The sequence below is a fragment of the Montipora capricornis genome, chromosome 10, assembly GCF_036669925.1.
Source record: "Montipora capricornis isolate CH-2021 chromosome 10, ASM3666992v2, whole genome shotgun sequence".
In the NCBI taxonomy this organism is placed as follows: Eukaryota; Metazoa; Cnidaria; class Anthozoa; order Scleractinia; family Acroporidae; genus Montipora; species Montipora capricornis.
This window is the reverse complement of record NC_090892.1, coordinates 34,686,532-34,694,486: the sequence shown is the minus strand read 5'-3', so window position 1 is coordinate 34,694,486 and position 7,955 is coordinate 34,686,532.

The window sequence follows — 7,955 nt, the reverse complement described above, 5'->3', positions numbered from 1 at the left end:
TTTTTTCCTGGATCCATCCAAAAGCAAACGAAGGATTTATACACCTGATGGGAGTTTTCCCCGCGATCTATCCAAAAGAACTAATGATTTATACACCTGATGGGATTTTTTCCTGGAACCATTCAGAAGAGACGGAAGATTATACACTCTGCTGTACACCCTGTATCAATAGCAACGCAATCCTACTTGGGCTTCCCATGTTTTTCTGGGCCAATCTGCCCTTCTTGGCTTCCTAATCCCCATATTTCCGTAGTAGTATTCTAGCGCATTGGGCATTTTCCCTGTCGTGCTGGTTCCCAGATCGGACTCCTCCGCATTTTTCGTGCCCAGGCCCTGTGTGACAGTTTGGGTCATATTTGAATTCTTTTGTCCGGTAAGCACAGCTGACGTTTTGCTGGAGTGTTTGCAAATGTTTGGAGGAGAATGGAAATTTGTGACAGCTTTTTTCTTCCAATGTAATTAACCAGGTATCCAGTTTTATGTATTTTAAACTATAATGTTTTTGCCCTTGCAGTAATCATATTATACACCGGGTACAGTGTGTTCCTTGGTTAGGGTTATCAGTCCCGTTTTGCTTAATTGGCTTTGCAGGTTTGCGGTCGCGTTTAGTCTGTTCCAATGGTTTTGGTGTTTTGTTTTCTGCCTGGTTTTCCGCTTGTATCTTTTCTTTTTCCTTTCTTGACTCGACACAAAGGGGGGCGGGTAGAGGTCCAGCGCTGGACTAGAAACCCCCTTGCTCGGATTTGCGCTCTACCCCTGAACGATTCGCAGTCCATTTACGAGCCTAATGGTGTCGCAGTCAGCTTTTTTCATTTCCCCTTTGAGGTTGTTAGATTTGCTCATTTAATACACCGGTGTTTCATTTTGCATGGGATTTCTTTAGGTTTTGGAACTGCCTTTCCTGTTTTTTAAGAACGAAGGGTTTTTGTAGGGATGTTTCGTATTTATTATTAAGAACGAATAATTTTCATGTTCAAATGTTTGTTTATCCCTCTTACTCGATTTAGTTTCTTATACATGTACTATCTGGCTGTTTCTGAAATTAAAGTTTTTATTTTCACACAGAGTTTGTTCTGTTTTGCTAACTCCACTGTGAGGTTGAGAGTTTGCTTTGTGAATTTCTCTTCCTCATTTCACAGATAATTTTTGGTTATGATTTTCCCTCAACTCACCATCCACACACACAGTATTTTCCCCATACGGTACCCACTTTACTAGAGATTATTATTTCAGTTAGTGGAGAGAAACCCCTTCTTGTAGGGGGATTCTTGCTGCAGCACCATAATCATGCCACAAAGGTTGCTAGTCTACTGCTGTTTTTGTTTTTTTTCCTTAAACAACTATCCCAATAGGTATCTACAGCAGGGATACCACCTTTTGTCCTAGTCAACTCTTTGCTTGGTAGTGGTGTTCACACTTTGCATTACAATACACACAGGTACAATTTGGTTTTATTTTCTTAACCACTAACCTAATACTAACTTAGAAACAGCATTATTATTATTATTATTATTATTATTATTATTATTATTTTGATACCGCAGGTTCTGAACTTGTTATTTCAAAAGGTATTTCTTACATTATAAACTGTTTACTTATTTGTTTGGATATGGATATTTCAATTATTTTCATTTTCTGTTAATTGACACCTCACGGGATTTTTCCTGGAAACACCCAAAAGAACGAATGATTTATACACCTGATAGGATTTTTCCCTGGAAACACCCAAAAGAAAGAATGATTTATACACCTGATGGGATTTTTCCCTAGATCTATTCAAAAGAACGAATGATTTATACACCTGATGGAATTTTCCCTGGATCCATCCAAAAGAACGAATGATTTATACACCTGATGGGATTTTTCCCTGGATCCATCCAAAAGAAGGAATGATTTATACACCTGATGGGATTTTTCCCGAGTTCTATCCAAAAGAACGAATGATTTATACACCTGATGGGATTTTTTCCTGGATCCATCCAAAAGAACGAATGATTTATACACCTGATGGGATTTTTCCCGAGATCTATCCAAAAGAACGAATGATTTATACACCTGATGGGATTTTTCCTGGAACCATTCAGAAGAACGAATGATTATACCTCTGCTGTACACCCTGTATCAATAGCAACGCAATCCTACTTGGGCTTCCATGTTTTTCTGGGCCAATCTGCCCCTTCTTTGGCTTCCTAATCCCCATTTCGTAGTAGTATTCTAGCGCATTGGGCATTTTCCCTGTCGTGCTGGTTCCCAGATCGACTCCTCCGCATTTTTCGTGCCCAGGCCCTGTGTGCAGTTTGGGTCATATTTGAATTCTTTTGTCGTAAGCACAGCTGACGTTTGCTGGAGTGTTTGCAAATGTTTGGAGAGAAGGGAAATTTGTGCCAGCTTTTTCTTCCATGTAAGTAACCAGGTATCCAGTTTTATTTATTTTAAACTATAATTTTGCTTCAGTAATCATATTATACACCGGGTAAGTGTGTTCTTGGTTAGTGTTATCAGTCCCAGTTTTGCTTATTGGCTTTGCAGGTTTGGTCGCGTTAGTCTGTCCATGGTTTTGGTGTTGTTTTCTCCTGGTTTTCCGCTTGTTCTTTTCTTTTCCCTTTCTTGACTCGACACAAGGGGGTCGGGTAGAGGTCCAGCGCTGGACTAGAAACCCCCTTGCTCGGTTGCGCTCTACCCCTGAAGATTCGCAGCCATTTACGAGCCTAATGGTGTCGCAGTCAGCTTTTCTTTCCCTTTGAGTTGTTTAGATTTGCTCATTTAATACACCTGTGTTTCATTTTGCATGGGATTTCTTTAGGTTTTGGAACTGCCTTTCCTGTTTTTTAAGAACGAAGGGTTTTTGTAGGGATTGTTTCGTATTGTATTATTAAGAACGAATAATTTTCATGTTCAAATGTTTGTTTATCCCTCTTACTCGATTTAGTTTCTTATACATGTACTATCTGGCTGTTTCTGAAATTAAAGTTTTTATTTTCACACAGAGTTTGTTCTGTTTTGCTAACTCCACTGTGAGGTTGAGAGTTTGCTTTGTGAATTTCTCTTCCTCATTTCACAGACTAATTTTTGGTTATGATTTTCCCTCAACTCACCATCCACACACACAGTATTTTCCCCATACTTACCCACTTTACTAGAGATTATTATTTCAGTTAGTGGAGTGAAACCCCTTCTTGTAGGGGGATTCTTGCTGCAGCACCATAATCATGCCACAAAGGTTGCTAGTCTACTGCTGTTTTTGTTTTTTTCCTTAAACAACTATCCCAATAGGTATCTACAGCAGGGATACCACCTTTTGTCCTAGTCAACTCTTTGCTTGGTAGTGGTGTTCACACTTTGCATTACAATACACACAGGTACAATTTGGTTTTATTTTCTTAACCACTAACCTAATACTAACTTAGAAACAGCATTATTATTATTATTATTATTATTATTATTATTATTATTATTATTATTTTGATACCGCAGGTTCTGAACTTGTTATTTCAAAAGGTATTTCTTACATTATAAACTGTTTACTTATTTGTTTGGATATGGATATTTCAATTATTTTCATTTTCTGTTAATTGACACCTCACGGGATTTTTCCTGGAAACACCCAAAAGAACGAATGATTTATACACCTGATAGGATTTTTCCCTGGAAACACCCAAAAGAAAGAATGATTTATACACCTGATGGGATTTTTCCCTAGATCTATTCAAAAGAACGAATGATTTATACACCTGATGGAATTTTCCCTGGATCCATCCAAAAGAACGAATGATTTATACACCTGATGGGATTTTTCCCTGGATCCATCCAAAAGAAGGAATGATTTATACACCTGATGGGATTTTTCCCGAGTTCTATCCAAAAGAACGAATGATTTATACACCTGATGGGATTTTTTCCTGGAAACACCCAAAAGAAAGAATCATTTATACACCTGATGAGATTTTTCCCTAGATCCATCGAAAAGAACGAATGATTTAGCTTGATTTATACACCTGATGGGATTTTTTCCTTGAAACATTCAGAAGAACGAATGATTATACTCCTGCGGGACACCCTGTATCAATAGCAACGCAATCCTACTTGGGCTTCCATGTTTTTCTGGGCCAATCTGCCCCTTCTTTGGCTTCCTAATCCCCATTTCGTAGTAGTATTCTAGCGCATTGGGCATTTTCCCTGTCGTGCTGGTTCCCAGATCGACTCCTCCGCATTTTTCGTGCCCAGGCCCTGTGTGCAGTTTGGGTCATATTTGAATTCTTTTGTCGTAAGCACAGCTGACGTTTGCTGGAGTGTTTGCAAATGTTTGGAGAGAAGGGAAATTTGTGCCAGCTTTTTCTTCCATGTAAGTAACCAGGTATCCAGTTTTATTTATTTTAAACTATAATTTTGCTTCAGTAATCATATTATACACCGGGTAAGTGTGTTCTTGGTTAGTGTTATCAGTCCCAGTTTTGCTTAATTGGCTTTGCAGGTTTGGTCGCGTTAGTCTGTCCATGGTTTTGGTGTTGTTTTCTCCTGGTTTTCCGCTTGTTCTTTTCTTTTTCCTTTCTTGACTCGACACAAGGGGGTCGGGTAGAGGTCCAGCGCTGGACTAGAAACCCCCTTGCTCGGTTGCGCTCTACCCCTGAAGATTCGCAGCCATTTACGAGCCTAATGGTGTCGCAGTCAGCTTTTCTTTCCCTTTGAGTTGTTTAGATTTGCTCATTTAATACACCTGTGTTTCATTTTGCATGGGATTTCTTTAGGTTTTGGAACTGCCTTTCCTGTTTTTTAAGAACGAAGGGTTTTTGTAGGGATTGTTTCGTATTTATTATTAAGAACGAATAATTTTCATGTTCAAATGTTTGTTTATCCCTCTTACTCGATTTAGTTTCTTATACATGTACTATCTGGCTGTTTCTGAAATTAAAGTTTTTATTTTCACACAGAGTTTGTTCTGTTTTGCTAACTCCACTGTGAGGTTGAGAGTTTGCTTTGTGAATTTCTCTTCCTCATTTCACAGACTAATTTTTGGTTATGATTTTCCCTCAACTCACCATCCACACACACAGTATTTTCCCCATACTTACCCACTTTACTAGAGATTATTATTTCAGTTAGTGGAGAGAAACCCCTTCTTGTAGGGGGATTCTTGCTGCAGCACCATAATCATGCCACAAAGGTTGCTAGTCTACTGCTGTTTTTGTTTTTTTTTTTCCTTAAACAACTATCCCAATAGGTATCTACAGCAGGGATACCACCTTTTGTCCTAGTCAACTCTTTGCTTGGTAGTGGTGTTCACACTTTGCATTACAATACACACAGGTACAATTTGGTTTTATTTTCTTAACCACTAACCTAATACTAACTTAGAAACAGCATTATTATTATTATTATTATTATTATTATTATTATTATTATTATTATTATTTTGATACCGCAGGTTCTGAACTTGTTATTTCAAAAGGTATTTCTTACATTATAAACTGTTTACTTATTTGTTTGGATATGGATATTTCAATTATTTTCATTTTCTGTTAATTGACACCTCACGGGATTTTTCCTGGAAACACCCAAAAGAACGAATGATTTATACACCTGATAGGATTTTTCCCTGGAAACACCCAAAAGAAAGAATGATTTATACACCTGATGGGATTTTTCCCTAGATCTATTCAAAAGAACGAATGATTTATACACCTGATGGAATTTTCCCTGGATCCATCCAAAAGAACGAATGATTTATACACCTGATGGGATTTTTCCCTGGATCCATCCAAAAGAAGGAATGATTTATACACCTGATGGGATTTTTCCCGAGTTCTATCCAAAAGAACGAATGATTTATACACCTGATGGGATTTTTTCCTGGATCCATCCAAAAGAACGAATGATTTATACACCTGATGGGATTTTTCCCGAGATCTATCCAAAAGAACGAATGATTTATACACCTGATGGGATTTTTTCCTGGAACCATTCAGAAGAACGAATGATTATACCTCTGCTGTACACCCTGTATCAATAGCAACGCAATCCTACTTGGGCTTCCATGTTTTTCTGGGCCAATCTGCCCCTTCTTTGGCTTCCTAATCCCCATTTCGTAGTAGTATTCTAGCGCATTGGGCATTTTCCCTGTCGTGCTGGTTCCCAGATCGACTCCTCCGCATTTTTCGTGCCCAGGCCCTGTGTGCAGTTTGGGTCATATTTGAATTCTTTTGTCGTAAGCACAGCTGACGTTTGCTGGAGTGTTTGCAAATGTTTGGAGAGAAGGGAAATTTGTGCCAGCTTTTTCTTCCATGTAAGTAACCAGGTATCCAGTTTTATTTATTTTAAACTATAATTTTGCTTCAGTAATCATATTATACACCGGGTAAGTGTGTTCTTGGTTAGTGTTATCAGTCCCAGTTTTGCTTAATTGGCTTTGCAGGTTTGGTCGCGTTAGTCTGTCCATGGTTTTGGTGTTGTTTTCTCCTGGTTTTCCGCTTGTTCTTTTCTTTTTCCTTTCTTGACTCGACACAAGGGGGTCGGGTAGAGGTCCAGCGCTGGACTAGAAACCCCCTTGCTCGGTTGCGCTCTACCCCTGAAGATTCGCAGCCATTTACGAGCCTAATGGTGTCGCAGTCAGCTTTTCTTTCCCTTTGAGTTGTTTAGATTTGCTCATTTAATACACCTGTGTTTCATTTTGCATGGGATTTCTTTAGGTTTTGGAACTGCCTTTCCTGTTTTTTAAGAACGAAGGGTTTTTGTAGGGATTGTTTCGTATTTATTATTAAGAACGAATAATTTTCATGTTCAAATGTTTGTTTATCCCTCTTACTCGATTTAGTTTCTTATACATGTACTATCTGGCTGTTTCTGAAATTAAAGTTTTTATTTTCACACAGAGTTTGTTCTGTTTTGCTAACTCCACTGTGAGGTTGAGAGTTTGCTTTGTGAATTTCTCTTCCTCATTTCACAGACTAATTTTTGGTTATGATTTTCCCTCAACTCACCATCCACACACACAGTATTTTCCCCATACTTACCCACTTTACTAGAGATTATTATTTCAGTTAGTGGAGAGAAACCCCTTCTTGTAGGGGGATTCTTGCTGCAGCACCATAATCATGCCACAAAGGTTGCTAGTCTACTGCTGTTTTTGTTTTTTTTCCTTAAACAACTATCCCAATAGGTATCTACAGCAGGGATACCACCTTTTGTCCTAGTCAACTCTTTGCTTGGTAGTGGTGTTCACACTTTGCATTACAATACACACAGGTACAATTTGGTTTTATTTTCTTAACCACTAACCTAATACTAACTTAGAAACAGCATTATTATTATTATTATTATTATTATTATTATTATTATTATTATTATTATTATTTTGATACCGCAGGTTCTGAACTTGTTATTTCAAAAGGTATTTCTTACATTATAAACTGTTTACTTATTTGTTTGGATATGGATATTTCAATTATTTTCATTTTCTGTTAATTGACACCTCACGGGATTTTTCCTGGAAACACCCAAAAGAACGAATGATTTATACACCTGATAGGATTTTTCCCTGGAAACACCCAAAAGAAAGAATGATTTATACACCTGATGGGATTTTTCCCTAGATCTATTCAAAAGAACGAATGATTTATACACCTGATGGAATTTTCCCTGGATCCATCCAAAAGAACGAATGATTTATACACCTGATGGGATTTTTCCCTGGATCCATCCAAAAGAAGGAATGATTTATACACCTGATGGGATTTTTCCCGAGTTCTATCCAAAAGAACGAATGATTTATACACCTGATGGGATTTTTTCCTGGATCCATCCAAAAGAACGAATGATTTATACACCTGATGGGATTTTTCCCGAGATCTATCCAAAAGAACGAATGATTTATACACCTGATGGGATTTTTTCCTGGAACCATTCAGAAGAACGAATGATTATACCTCTGCTGTACACCCTGTATCAATAGCAACGCAATC